A 16,503-nucleotide genomic window follows, 5' to 3' on the forward strand; every position below is an offset into this window, starting at 1 on the left:
TCAAGGCCTCCTAATGCACATTTCTAAAAGGCCATTGTGGTGTTTGGAAACCAGGGAATTTGGCTATCTCCCCACAAGTATTTCCCATTTGAACTAGGTTTCTATTCCATTTTGGATCCTTGTTGACCTGAATTTTATTATCTTAGTTATGGAATCACCCAATGGCATCAGCCACTGCCCAGCAGGCCAGTTAGAGTACAAGTCCCCGGGTGACTGTTGTTTTCTCGAAGGATCCCTTCCATGTAATTACTTCAATTAACTTTCTCAGCACAAACAAATACATCACAACATATCATGTTTATCTGTATCACTTACGAAGGCTTTTCTGGGAATTTCATAAATACAAATGGACCCCTCTCTGAGACTACCTGTAGATTCAATGCTGTAGAAATGAATCTCTTGTGGGTGAGATCGTCCCATAACAAAGACTTTTTGATATTTCAAATGATCAGTACAGAGAAGTAGAAAAGGCAGGGAAAGGAGATCTGTGTTCAGGACCAGCAGAAGCACTTTCTAGCTATCCATTCACTGATTCATTTAAAGAAGGAGAACAACTTTCCAATCCTTCCTAAGGATCACTCTGGGTGAAAGTGACATAGTATTAAAATGTACCCTAGAAATAAATGAGGCAGCCAGATGGTACCGTGAAGAGATTATTGGAACAAAAGCCAGAATAGACGTGAATTTGAATCCTGCTTCAGATTCTTACTGGCTGCATGACCTTGAATGGGTCATGTAAACTCTCTGAGACTCAGTTTTCTCAGCTATAAAATAGTTACTAATATCCACACTAGTAATACCTATTTCACAGAGATGTGAGAATAAAGAACAATAATACTTGTGAAAGCATTTTGTTTATCTTCAAGTATTAAGTAAATGTAAGATATCCTTATTATTGGGATTTATTTAAATAACTAACCCCTCCCTCAACCCACACCAAATAGGGTCCAATACAGACTTGCCTTATATCAAATTTCTCTCTCCTATATTACAGTAGGGATAGTTATAAAGTGACAGCATATGTCACAACAAGTGTTCCAGTACATAGAATTAAGTGCTGGAATATGGTTCCAGCATATTAAGATTATTGTGGCCTAAGCTTCTATTGAGAAAGCATGACCAATATATGGTCACGCCTCCTTCCCTCCTCTCTCCTCACTCCATGGATCATCCCCATCTAGCCACATGGTTAATGAGCAACATTGCCAAATGGGGGAGTTGAGATCGGATCAGCATGTTTAAAACAATGATAAAACTGTGTACATTTGTGGTTTTTAATTCTCATTGGTCAGGACTCATTCTCTTGGTAATGATGACGTTGATTATGACTGCTTCATTCAATTAATATAATATTTACATTAACGAAAAGAAGTGGTAATATTAAAAATGATGACCATTTTTTTTTCAAGTGAAGCCCACTTTTACTCTCAGACCCTAGGAGATTTCATTTGCATATATCCTGCTAGTCCTGCCAAAGCTATCTTATCCAAAGGATGTCGTGGCATACACCATTTATGGAGGACCAGTATGCTCATTGTACAGGACAGGACTTGAGGAATAGGAAAAATTTCTTTCCATATTAACTGTGTTTGTATCCCCCAGTTAGCTACCACTTCAGGCTTTTAGGGAATTGTGATAACGTAGAGAGGCAAGGAGGAACATTATTAAAAGCTCAGATATTTGCATCAAACTTTAGAGAACTTACTTTTACTTATTACATTTAATCCTCTTGAAATGGCCTTAGAGAGTTTAAGTGACTGTTGCAGGGGTATACAGCAAAGAATTACTAGCTTTACATGCATTATCTTACATGCAATATCTATATAATATCATATATTACATACAATTACACTTTACGTTCACTATCTCATTTGATCCTTATAGCAACTCTATAAGTTAGGTGCCATTATTATCCTCATTTTACAAATGAAGAAATTAAAACTTGTCTGAGGTGAGTTTCTAAACTGAGTCCTCCTGACTCCAATGCAGTACTCTAACCACTGTGCTACATTATGACTTCAAGGCTTTCTGATTTCAAATCCGTTTCCACTACACCATGCCACCTCCATAGAGGATTCAGGAGCCATTTCCAGGCGTGCATAAGTGAGAGAAAAAACCAAAAGGTGTCATTAATAGCCATAGTGTCCTTTCCTTCGTTTCTTGCCTTATATTTGAAATTTTAAATAATTACAAATTCTCTGGATAATAGGGCTTCAGACTTTCACTTTGGTAATATGGATTGATCTGGGCTCAGAAAACAAATTGGATTTAGAAGAGACGCGAAATGGTGTGTTTCGCTTGTCTGAAATGAGGTACGGAAGCGAACCATTATCGAATAGTGTGTCATCATTGATAATTCTTAGGACCTGAAAATAGAGACTTGGGATAGTGGGGTTAGGACCAGGCCTCAGGGTTTCAAAAACTGCCTTTGCTTCTGAATTTGAGCCATGTGCCCCTCCTACAGCTGGTGCCAGCATATGGCAACTGGAAAGAATGTTTCTGGGAGCCTGGGTATCCAGGGAGCCTGCCTACCCTTGGTGGCTGGGTCAGGGTGTTTCATTTCAGACCTTATCCAGGGTCTGTTTGTGGCGGTGTGAGAAATGCATTCCATACACAGAGCCCAGAAAGAGAAACTACAGTTGGGTTAAATTGGAAGCTAGACAGTGCTGGTGTGCAATATCAATTCTCACACCATCTGGACACCTGCTGCTGGGGGGTCGTATGTGTGTCGGGGCTGAGCAGGTTTTTGTTTTTAGCGGTGACAGATTCTGTGGCACCTTAGGACTCTATTCATCTGCTGGGTCCTCTCATGTTCCCAAAAACTGCCTGAGGTTTTTGGTAACTCACCCGAAGCATTCTGAGAAACAGTCAAAAATGGAAAATCAGACAGTGGAAAACTAATTTCCGTTCTGAAAATTTGCTAGTTGCAGGAGATAAGCTGTGAGCTGGGATTCTTCAGATGCAAAACTTGGTGGTGAGAGGATATGGACAGGGGTGGGGAACCTGTGGCCTTGAGGCCACATGTGGCCCTCTAGGTCCTTAAGCTCAGCCCTGAATCCAAGTCCATCAAAAGGCCACACTTGAGAACCTAGAGGTTCACACATTGCCTCGAGGCTGCGGGTTCCCCACCCCTGGAGGGGCTCAGAGAAGAAAAGAGAGGTGGGTTGAGATAGTTTTTAAAAAGTTCTTCTAGAAGTGTTTCCTTGAAGAAACAATGTCTTCATGATGTGAGGCCTCCAAATGATAACTATATAGCTCATGGTCATTTAACAATATTTTTATACAAAACACTATGCTATGTGCTTCAGATATAATGACAACATGAAAAGTGTCCCTGGCCTCAAGGAACTCTCGTTCTACTGGTAGATACAATTCATTATCAAGAGGCAGCTGTAGCATAGAGGAGAGATAGCTAGCCTTGGAGTTCTAAGACCTAGCTTCAAGTGCTGGCTTGACCTTACGCATATTTCCACCTTTCTAAACTTCAATTTCCCCATCCATAAAGTGGTGATAATTACACTTGCCCCATCTATCTCACAGGAATTTTGTGAGTATAAAATGAGAAATTGTCTTTAAGAGTGTTTTTATAACCTTATTATTAGTCCATATAGATGTACATTGTTATTATTAGAGACCTTCCCATTTTCATGAACAATGACAATAAAAGTAGAAATAGCTTTTACTTGACTTTGTCTTTAATTATAAGGCATTTAGGGTGTCTGGGCCTTTGATTTCATCAGTGTTGAAAATTCTCTTTATTAATGCAAATCAGTGTTTCTCTCTAGCTATAGAGAGATTAAGTGATTTGCCCATGGTCATGGGTATGTGTCAAAGGTGGGACTTGATAACTGACCAGATCTGGAGTCTTCCTGAGCCCAGGACTGGCCCTTTATCTTTTCTGTCACCCTGTGTCTCATAATCTCATAATTGTCTTATAATTCTCCCATTATGAGGTGATTTTGAAATATATTTATGGGTAAATGGAGGAGGGGGTTATTAAGTTATAAAAGAAACAAAATCATAGCGTGAGAATGCTCATCTATTTTATTCTTCTCCCTCCAATAAATACTTTACAAAATATATAGTCCTCTCTTTAATTTCAGTGCCAAACAAGTCTTCTTTTAAAAATCTAATCTAAATGTTCTATGCTTATAAAATGCCCATTTCATTCCCAACGGAAACAGAAAGAAGTTGAATGGTCACTTACTTATTAAAAACCCTCCCTAAAATTGAAGGCCATCAATTATTAAGTTGCCATGACTTTGATATATACAAATTAAGATAAAAGTTATTTCTATTTTCACAGCCACTGTTACTGAAAATCATGAAAATGGGAACTTTTCTACCTCTGATTTTGACTCTTAACTCCATGGCCTAGTTCCTTTAATCCTCCTTTAAAGAGGCCATTTTTTCCCCAACGCTTTCATCATTGTGATTCTCTTCAATGTTCCTCTCAAATTGAGGTGCCTAAACCTGAGTATAATACTCCATTAAGAATCTGGCTAAAAAGACTTTTTTTAATAACAAAGAATTGTAAACAAAGTAGTTTCCCTAATTGAGAAATGACTAAGCAAGTTGTGACACCCAAATGGAATGGACTATTATTGTGCTATAAGAAATGATGTTTGTGATGAATATAGAGAAGTATGGAAAGATCTACAAGAACAGATACTGAGTGAAGTATGCAGAATCAGAAAAATAGGATACATAATGACTATAACAATGGAAATGGAAAGAACCACCAACAAAAGAACTGAAAGTGAAGATTAGGAAATTAAAATGACCAAGCTTGGCCCCAAATAAGAGATATTAGAAAACACATTCTTCTGCTTCTTTGCAGAGATGGGAAGATCATGGGTAGAAGAACATAGCATATAATGTCAGACTCTTTTGACATTTTAGTTTTTCTTAACTTTTTCCTACATTTTTGATTCTCTATTATAGAGGATGGCAAATATATTTTAAAAAAAACTTGGCTGAGGCTAAATCTAATAGAAAGGCAATTTTCTTGAATGTTCTGTTCTTACTATTAATAACAATATCCCATTTGCTATTTTAAAAAATCCACCAGAATTTTATTATGAATTTGTCTTTAGACATAAACCCTCGGGGTGGGGTGGAAAATGGTAAAACAGTGTCAATACCCACATGTCTGAATTCAGCAACAAGACCAGAGAACACGATTAGGCTGCTATGAGGGCTTGAAATTATGTCATATGTGAATGCAGGATACAACTGGAGTCTATTTAGTCTGGACAGGAGAAGATTTAGGAAGGAACATGTTTATTGTTTTTATATGTTTGAACGGGTATCTTGTGGAAGCAGAATTATTCCTATTTGCTTGGACCCTTAGGACTAACTAAGACCAACAGATATGCCAAGGAGGAAGATCTTGGCTCAGTAGAAGGATATCTGTTCTCATAATCAGAGCTGCCCAGAAATAAAATGGTTTACATTTAGAAGTAGTGAGTTTCCCATTACTGGAGAAAGTCTTCAAAAAGAGGCTGTACAAGAGCATCCATTGGTGCTGTCATAGAAGAAATTTGTGCTTCAAGCAAGGTTTGAACTAGGCAGTCTCTAAGGGCCCTTTCCCACTCAGTGAGATTAGAATTGCAAGAAAGGGGTTTCCAGAATTCACAGGCAGACTAACCTTAGATAAGACTCTGGTTCAGCCAATCAAAGGTTGCTGACATTCCCAACTCTTGGTCTCCTAAGCTGAGCAATGGCTTAGTTCAGACAGACCCTTCCCTTTCTCTTATGGTTTACCACATGCACAGGCATTCATAAACCCCAAAGAAGGTTTGGAAATTATAATCCCTGTGTGCTGCTGTACATTAGAGGCTTTGAGTGTTCACTGCAATAAAAACTACTCATGGTTACAGAGTGCTATAAGGTGCTCACATCAGCCTCACCACATCCTCTAGAGTGGCTTCCTTCCTTTCCTACCCATGGTTTTAGCTTTAACAACATGCCATAATTATGGCAAAGAGTACTTGATGAGGGGTCAGAGGATGTAGGACAGATTTCTGACTCAACTCTGCTGCTTACTATATGATCTGGGGCTTCCACTTTAAAGCCCTAGGTCTTGGTTTCCTCATCTGTAAAACGATCATCTAGAGACTCCATCTAAGGTCCCTTCTAACTTTAAATTAGCCATTCTTCAGCTGAAAATTAGGAAAATAATTCTTGCCTACCTCAAGAGATTGTTTTAAAAGCAACTTGAAATGAGAACGTAATATATAAATGCTACTTTTCTTGGCTAATGGATCCTGGCAATCACCAACTTAAAACCATACTCAAATGTCATAAGCTAAAATCAGTGGCTATGTTTAATCACCTCTAAGTTCTCCTGACTGACAGAAAAGGAAAGACTGATTGAACAAATACTGCAAGTTACAAAGAAGACTTTGTTGAAACCAATGCTTTGGTTCACATGTTGAAAGAATACCATTTGCAAATTTACTAGCCTATCTATGAACTGGCAGATGAAATTTGCCCAAATACCAAAAAAGCTTGATTCAGGGCCATTAATTTAAACATACATATGTACATGCAAAAACCAACTCCATAGTATACAAAATATGTTCACTAAATTTAAAAACAATTTAATTTAGAAAGCAAAAATGAAGATTTTTTAAAAACCAATACACATGTTTATTACAACTATATCCATAAAGACAGTATTATAAATAGCAACAAATCTCAAGTTAAATACAATGAACAGCCTACTAGCTCACTTAAAACAAAAACTCTTACTTTATTTTAACAAGTATTAATTTGCAAGAGGGAACAGAGAGGTTCCATTGTCAGGAGCACCCAGGCTGGAAGCCTGCCCCAACTTAACATAATTTTTCTATAAATGGTGTTTCCAAAACATAGATTTGTTCCAACACAATTGATACATTAAGAAATATTTTGAGTATAACTCAAATATTGAGCTTGCTTCTGTGGGATTCCTTCCTCAAAAAACAGTGAGAATGCAGAAAACTGTACCACTTCACAATGATGACAAGATGCTCTTCCAATTCCCATAAACAAATTTCGGGTCTTTGTCAAGGTAAAGTGCCATATTATTCGATAACTTCTGGTGTAATAGGAGCTGTGAGCAGAGAATGGCTGGTTTGCATGATCCCCATCTTTACCACCTTCCACCATAGCCCTGAGGCCCTGAGTTACCATCTACCCAACATGCTCGTGTAAACAATGGTGTAGGCCACTATTTATTGCAATATTCATCTATTTTTTCACCATTTAACATGTATAAAAGGAGCAGCTACGTGGTACAGTAGATAGAGCTTTGGGTTTGGAATCAGGAAGATTCATCTTCATGAGTTCTAATCTGCCCTCAGACACTTACTAGCTAGCTATGTGACCCTGGGCGAATGAGCTGGAAATGGAAATGGCAAACCACTCCATTATCTTTGCCAAGAAAACCCCAAATGGAGTCATAAAGAACTGGAAGTGACTGACACAATCAAATAACACAACAACAACTATATATATATATATATATATATATATATGGGTATATACATATATATGTGTGTGTGTCTCTCTCTCTCTCTCTCTCTCTCTCTCTCTCCATCTATCCATCTGTCCATCCAATCTATCTACAAACCGTGCTAACATTTTTATTAGGTTCCTTTTTTAAAAAGTGTTTTATTGGTGAAGTTTTTGAGTATTGTGCCCCTAACCCCATTTTCCACATTAGCTCTTGGTATTTTACTTTTATTTACTATTTTGCATAGTGTGGCGCTTCCTGGGAATGCATATGATCCCATTATAGCCTAACCGAAGGTACTAGCTGTATGAGCCTGAAGTCACTTAATTTCTTACTACACCAGGCAACTGTAAGACCATTAACTGCTGCTCTGCATTGCTAGGGGGACTGATCTCACTGAGACTTTCTGACAACAATGAAATCACAAGTTTGGACCAAAAAAGTTGCATATAATACCTGCCATGACCATTATTCTGTGTTATTTTGATGAAAGGATTGGGAAATGCGTTTCCAGAATCATTGCATTTGATTGCTTAAATATATCTGCTGCATCAAAGCAGCATTTATCAATTTTTTAAAAAAATGTTCAAGTGCTTTTATTGGGTTAACAAACAATGCATTTTTAAAAATACGAATTAATTTTAAAAGCTATTCATGATTATGAAAAACTGTTTTTAGAAATATAGTGCCTCATGTTGCTTTTTAAACACACACACACACACACATAATATTTCTCCCCCCATTATATAGTTAAACTTCTTAAAACATTTTTAAAAAGTTTTGAATTCCAAGTTCTATCCCTCCATCCCTCCCTTCCCTCCCCCTTCCCTGAGATGGTAAGCAATCCAATAGTTTATACATGTGCAATCTTGTAAAACATTTCCATATTAGTCATTTTGTACAAGGAAGGAAAGAAGGAAGGAAGGACGGAAGGAAGGAAGGAAGGAAGGAAAGAAAGAAAGAAAGAAAGAAAGAAAGAAAGAAAGAAAGAAAGAAAGAAGAAAGAAAGAAAGAGAGAAGAAAGAAAAAGAAAGAAAGACAGAAAGAAAGAAAGAAAGAAGAAAGAAAGAAAGAAAAGAAAGAAAGGGAGGAAGGGAGGAAGGGAGGGAGGGAGGAAGGAAGAAAAAGAAAGAAAGAAAAGCAGGAAGGGAGGAAGGGAGGGAAGGAGGAAGGAAGAAAGGAAAGAAGAGAAAGAAAGAGCATGCTTCAGTTTGTATTCAGACAGTATCAGTTTTGTTCTCTGGAGGTGGACAGCATGCTTCATCATGAGTCCTTTGGGATTGTTTTGGATCATTGCTGAGGATAGCTAAGTTATTCACAATTATTGATGTTACTGCATGCAGCATTCTCCTGGTTCGGCTTGTTTCACCTTGTATCAGTACATGTAAGTCTCCAGGTTTTTCCGAAATCATCCTGCTTGTCATTTCTTATGGCTCAACAACATTCCATCACAATCATATACCACAGCTTGTTTAGCCTTTCCCCAGTTGATGGGCATCCTCTTGATTTCCAGTTCTTAGCCACCACTAAAAGAGCTGCTATAAATATTTTCGTACAAATAAGCTCCCTCTTTCCTGCCCTTTTTTTGATGTCTTTGGGATATAGACCTAGCAGTGGTATTGCTGGATCAAAGGGTATGCACAATTTTATGGCCCTTTGGACATAGTTCCAAAATGCTCTCCAGGATGATTGGATCATGTTGCTTCTTTAAAGAACTTCATTTTGTGTTAAACTTTTAGTCAAATTTCCCCCACTTGTCTATAGAAACACCCACCACAGTCCTAGCAGTAAAAGCTGTGGGATCCATTTTAATAGTAGGTGAAATCCATGACCAACGGAAGACACCTTTTCCCAATGGAAGTGGCTTTAAAACTACCTCGGGGAAGCTTTTAACTGCCAGTGGAAAACTGAGAAGGATCTTTTCATCAACAGGGAGACGTTTGGAATCCACAGCCTGAGCTTGTCTTGGATTCTCTATCCTTCCCACTCTGGTTAATTGGGTAGCTATCTGGAAGAATACCTCCTGCTTGGTACTCTCCTCTTTCTCTCTGTAGAAAAAGTTCAAGGGAAACTTCACCTTCCAAAGCAGGGAGTTATCGTCAGGTACCTGGAAACTCAGATCCAAATTTCTCTCTCTATCTTCAATGACCTGCCCTTAGCCAGGAAAAGAAGAGGAACAGTGGGCCCTGGTAGAGAAACCAGGCAGGTGGCTATGAGCCAGGAGCTCCAGCTGGAATGACAAGTGAGCTCCATTATAGCTCCTTTCCTTGGTCCTCTCTGTTTCTGTCTGTCTGTCTGTCTGTCTATCTAGTGCTATTCCTCCCATAAGGAGGAATATATCTATATGTGTCTGTACATATATATGTATGTATATGTTTGTTTGCTGTGTGTGTACTTATGGAAGTGCATATTACCTCCTCCATTAACATATAAATTCCTTGGGGCAGCTAGGTGGCGTAATGATTAGAGCACTGGCCCTGGAGTCAGTAGGACCTGAGTTCAAATCCAGCCTCAGACACTTGACATGCTTACTAGCTGTGTGACCTTGGGCAAGTCACTTAATCCCAATTGCCCTGCCTTCTTCCCTCCCCACCCCCAAAAGATAAATTCCTTGAAAGGGTTGCTTTGATTTTGTCATTGTCACCCCATCCCCCCAACCCCTAGCATGGAACCTGACACAAAGTAATTGTTCAACAAATGCTTGGTTAACTAACAGCTAGCTAGTGTCTTACTGTCTTGTTGGATCCCCTTTGGGATGTGGCAGCCTCAAACTGTGGGGAAACCTGTATGGACAGCTAGGTGGTACAGTGGATACAGTGCTCAGTCTGGAGGACTGAGAGGAAGACTTGAGTTCAAATCCAGCTTCAGACACTAGCTGTGTGACTCTAGACAAGTCACCTGTTTGCCTCAGTTTCTTCAACTGTAAAATAAGCTGGAAAAGGAAACAGCAAACCATTCCAGTATCTCTGCCAATAAAACCTCAAATGGAGTCATGAAGAGTTAGACACGAATGAACAACAAAATGTGTTTCATATATATGCATATGCTTACAAATGTGTGTAGGTATACATATACATATGATATATATTATATATTTATATTATATACATGTGCATATGTATACATATATCATAATTCGACATAATACAGTGATCCCAACTGTTTTCTTTCATGCCTCACTTTTCCAGGATCTTCTTTTCTATGTCCTACCAACATGATGGTCATTATATACAAAAGGCAGTGATGCTTCTCAATTTGACGGTCAGGAATAGACAAGCTTTATGTGGAAGGTGGCACTTAAACTGGATTTTAAATTCATCCTTACCTTCGTATCAAGCTTGAAGGACCAATCCTTAATGTGAGAGGGTGTGTACATATGTATGTATATATGTGAATGTATAGATTGTGTATGTATATAGATATACGTATATACATGATATACCTACATACACACATATAAATACATGCAATTATGTAACTATATCATACATTGCAAATATGTATGTCTCTATATACAATTACATATATGTGTATATGAACATGTGTATATGGTATGTATGTACAAATATAGTATATGTATATGTGCATATATTATATATTTACTGTAGATATGTGTGCATATGTCTATATAATTATATATTTATATACACATATATTTCATGTGTATATATACAAATACATATATACACATATGTGTTTCTGTTTATGTTCCCCAAATCTCTTCCACATCCACGTAAGGGCAGATTTGGCTCATCCACCAGGGCATCCTAAGACCTGCCCACTCGGCCGCCTCCATCTGGACCCTCCAGGCGGACCCTCCGTAGCCAAGCCCTTCCCAAGGCTCTGAGCAGGGTCTTGTGGCTAAGTAGGTTTCAGTCTGAATAGCCACAAAGTAGAAGCCAACTCCGCCAGCTGCCTCAGTGCATAAAGAAAGCCAGACATCTCTTCTCATGAATAGAGCTCATACTCCCCCCCTTTTTTTACTCTTGCTGAGTTCGAATTGAAACACTATTGCAGCAACTCTTGGTTTCAAGGGAAAATTGTAATTGCTTCTAGATGCGGCCCACTGTTTTCAAGAGCGCTTTAACCTTTAACTTTGTCAGTACAAAGGAAGCCTCGCAGCTCCGAGAATCTAACAAGACCATCATTTATAGTTGGCAGAGTTCATTAGTCAATCGTAACAGTTTAATTATTGGCATGTTAATGTGTGAGCATTTAACTAGATGGAACAACGGGCTTTTAGGTATCGAATGAGACTTTTTAAATGAAGCGGAGTTAATCAGCATGGTTGTTTATGTTGTGCCTTGTTATTAAAACAAATTGATTAAAAAGCAAGAAAGAAAGTTATCCATTTATTTTGCCAACGAGCTGGTGTGTTTTAGCACTAGGGGTACTGTCTAAAAATAAGCACATAAATAATTGTTTCAGATAATGAGAGTTGTAATTCAGATGGAGTTTTAAGGATTGCAGAGTATTTTACACAAACATGTCATTTGAGCCTTGCAAAAATACTGTGAAATAGATGCAGTGGATGGTATAATCCCCATTTTGCAGATGAAGAAACTGAGGTTCACAAAAGTTAAGTGACTTGTACTTTGTCACATAGCTAGTAAGCAGCAGCAGAATTTGAACTCAGGTCTTCCTGACCCCAAGTCCAACTCTCAAAGGACTATATCATATTGACACTATGTTTTTTTATTTTTGTTTTTTTTTTATATTTTGGGCTAAAATGATGTAAGAAGGAGTCACTGTCTAATATTCTCTATTATAAAGGTCCCTTAGAGTGCCAGTATTCAAAGATTTCCGTAACAGAAGGCCAATGGAATATTCTAGCTACTTCATAGACAGGTAATAGAAAAGATGAGCTATGTGTAAATTTGCAAACAACAGTTCTATACCTGGATCAGACCTAAAGGAGCATGATATGATAGCATCAACGTCATGCAGTAAAAAGCTTTCCCTCAACTTTCTCCTGAGAGGCAACATGGAGTCATAATGGTTAAGGCACTGAATTTGGATTCAGGAAAACTGGTTCAAATCTCCTCTCAGACACATACTAGCCTTGTGACCCTGGAAAAGTCATTTAACTTCTTTTGTCTCAGTTTCTTCATTTGTAAAAATGAGGGGACTGGACTTGGTGGCTTCTAAAGTCTCTTATACCTCTAAATATATGATACTATAATCCTTTGTTTCTGATTCCTCTAAAACAGTGTTCTTTATTTTTGACAGCGGGGAAAATAATATTTGCATTTAATGGAAGGTAGGTGAAAAAAGGCCTATGAGCCTACATTAAAAAGCCTGTTGGGGTCAGGCAGGTCTTCGCTACCCAACCTCCTAATTTTCATCTGCATCATTCTTGTACTCATGGGAGTCACTGAGTCTCTGGCTGTATCCCCGATAATTGCAGCTGTACAGTGGACTCCATCAACCATTTTTAGTTTCTCATTTTGGGGGGCAGTTGGTTCCTTGTGGATGAAAGGAAATAAGATCCAATGGAGACTCCCCGAAACCATTTCATTTCCTTAAATCACTTCAATAACCTTTACAGACTACAAGGGAGAGGGAGCTTGGGAAGGTAAGACTGGCATTGAAGGTTCTGTACCTCAAACGGTCCTCACCAGAGCCATGGCTAGGGTAGGGTAACTGGGTGATGAAAGATGAAAGAAAGAGAGCATCGACAGTGATGTTCCTGGGCATTTGTCCTCCCCCAGATGGCCATCTGGCCCTTCCCCCAGCCTCTGGCTCTTTTGCTCCTCTTTCCCCAAATAGCTGAGTCCTTTAACAGTATCAAAAATTCTCAGTCTCCCAAGGTATGTTTCCTCCTTCTGACAACTGCACTTCAGGTGAGATTTCCCACCCATCCCCCTTACTTTCTATTCTCCTTGCCCCAGGCTCAAAAATTCCTACTTACAATCCTGGTCCTTGCTCATCTTGTGTGATTGACATGTGAATGGACTATGTGTTAGCAGTTAACCACAGCTGAGAAAAATGGCAGACAGCTGCCTGGGAGTTAGGTTCATTTTTCAGTGCAAGATTTCCTACAACCAGCAATAGGCAGCAGGATCTCAGTTCATTTGAGAGATGGAAGTACCAAGGCTCCTTGAGAAGTGACTGTAATAATAATTACCATTTGATCATGGATTTAGGGGGAAAGGGACCCTAGAGGTCTCTGAGTCCAACCCCCTCATTTCAAAAATAAAGAAAGGGAGGACCAGAAGGACTGATTTGCCCAAAGTTACAAAAGGAATAAGTAGCAGAATTAAGCCTCGAATCAAATGACAAATCCTCAATCAATCAATATTAGTTTGAAACACCTACTGTGCGCCAGGCATAGTGAATCAAATACCTTTCTCAGTCTAATTTGAGAGATAGGTAGTATGAATATTATTGTGCCCATTTTCAGCAAGTCAGTCTACCATAGTGGATAGAGAGCTAGCTTTGAAGTTCAAGTTCTCACTCCAGTATGGACTGGCTCTATGATCCTGAGCAAACCACCTAACTTTTCAGTCTTCTAGGCAGCTCTTGAAGACTATAAGCCTGCATTGGTAGAGGGGATTTCTTCACCTGGGTGTGCCCTCTGTGTGTGTGTGTGTGTGTGTGTGTGTGTGTGTGTGTGTGTGTGTAAACTCAAACTTATACAATGACTAGAAAGATGGCTTTAAAGCCAAGAAGACCTGGGTTCAAGTGTTGCCTCTGAAACATACTGGCTTGTGACTCTGGGCTGGACAAGTTACTTCATCTCTTAGTGTTCTAGGCAACTCTGTGACTATAAATCTTAGGGGAAGTGCCAACTGGCATTGGTAGATGGAGTTTCCTCACCTACATCAATGAAATCTTAGGCCCTATCCCTATTCCTTTACAGATGAGGAAACTGAGGTTCGGAGAGGCTATGTCACTTGCCCAAGGTCACATAGCTAGTGAGTGGCAGAGCTGGAATTTAATCCCAGCTCTGATTCCAAATCTTAGTGTCCTTTTCCCCTCACCAAGTCAAATACCTTTGGACACAACTGAGTAACAAAGGAAAGCTATGGATTTTCAGAATGTATGATTTCTCCAAAGAAGAAAACTTTTTTAAAAAAAAATTGAAACCACGATCTTGATAGGAAGTGTTCTTGGTCTCATTTATTTTGTAGAGTCTTTGGTTTTCCATCAAGGATAGGAACAAGCTGTGTGTGGTTCTTCTAACAATCATTTTAACTTGAGATAGCAAGGAGTAACACTTAAGCTATTCCTGAAGGCCTCTTTCCATATGCATTCTTGCTTAAAGGACTCCAATACTCCAGTGAATTACACCAATGTAATTATCCCCTCTAATTGATGCTTATCTCTCTCCTTCCATGCCTGCCCATGCTACAAATCTCTTGTGCTTATATTCAGATAAGTTGTGTTAGGAGTCTTCCTTATAATTTCCTAAGATTACATCGAAACCAATGGAAAGCCCCATCTTTTCCCTGGTTAGCCCTCATTCTTGTTATGTAACTGGCTCGTCTTTTCCCCCAGTTTTACATTTCTTGGATGATATCTTTACATGACTCCTTCTCCTACATAATTCTCTGTTTGTAATATTTGGAGCCATGCTCCTCTTCTTTTCTTTTTGGGTCATTTTCCATATCAGTGCTTTATAGATTGTAGTATTCCATGATTTGCAGCTACATAATGTCCCTAGAAGAACATGGCTGTTTAAAAGATGGGTCTTTATTTTAAGGAGAAGCTTTGGGTCATTAAACAAACTGTACAATTTCTCCAAAGTAATCTGGGCCACTGTCTTCCTCCTGAACAATTCTGGGTCATATTGACCATTTCCAACATCTTTGTAAGTATTGACAAGTGAACTCTATAGGCAATCCATCTAATTTCATATGGTCATTTGGACAATAGACATTCTTTATCCACTTGATTTTCCCTCTGTGTATAATTAGGACACAAACTTTTCCGTGATCATGAATCTCATTCAGAAGGCTGTGCAAAGTTCCAGAGTTTTCTGCAACAAACCAAAGTTATCCACCACTAGTGCCTTCTGGAGAATCTTCCCATCATCCATAGAGATGCTGGGGTATGTGTGTGCTGTGTTGTAATGAGAAAAGTACAAATGGGTCTGTCTAGATGTGGTTTGTAGGGAGGCGTGAAGGGATAGCTCTAGAGTCTCTTCCCTCTACCCTTCTTCAAGGGAGGTTTTCATTCTTGCCAGGACAGGTCGGAGCCATAGCCTGGCCACTCTAGGTTCCTCAGAAGGGATATAGGGTTATGACTATATTTATTTGCTCCCTTAAATATTATTAGTCTAGGATGAATTGTTTAGTCCAAGCTAAGCTTCTGATCACTATCTCTTATTGGTGCAGTCCTCCCAAGCTGTATATCAAAGGCTCAACTCCCCACCAAATGCCAGTTCTAAAATGAATACACATAGAAAATGGCAAATAAACTCATTTATCCAAGCTGATAGCAAACAGAAATCAGAGAAAGTATACAGATGAAAATATAAATCAGATAATACATAGAGGGAATGTTTTTTTTTCCATTGCAGATTATGAGAGAGAGAAGACAGAGAGAGACAGAGAGAGAGAGAGAGAGAGAGAGAGAGAGAGAGAGAGAAATACAGGGGGGAGAGAGAGACAGAGAGAGAAGAGGGAGAGAGAAAGAGTATCCAAGATATCACCCAAGGGGAAATTTCCTAGTCTCTATTGTAGTAAACTTAGGATAGGGACATGATCCCTCTACTTCTTCCCACAATCTTTCTCTCCCTGCCTCAAGGGAGTCTGAGACACTAAGTCTGAAGGAAGAGTCTGTCTTCTCACTCAAATCTAGAAGCCCAAAGACCAAGATCTCTTCTCTCTACAACTCTATCCCTGACGCAGGTGAGGACCATTGAATAACCAATCTCCACCAAGGAGGAGAGTATGATGCAAATGGCTCTTGAGCCATGGGTTATAGAAGGATTCCTTCTGTGATTTGGAGTCTGTGTTAGGTATTTTCCATTGAAGTGGCAAGCATCTTAATGCCTT

This window comes from Trichosurus vulpecula, chromosome 8 (assembly GCF_011100635.1).
Source record: "Trichosurus vulpecula isolate mTriVul1 chromosome 8, mTriVul1.pri, whole genome shotgun sequence".
In the NCBI taxonomy this organism is placed as follows: Eukaryota; Metazoa; Chordata; class Mammalia; order Diprotodontia; family Phalangeridae; genus Trichosurus; species Trichosurus vulpecula.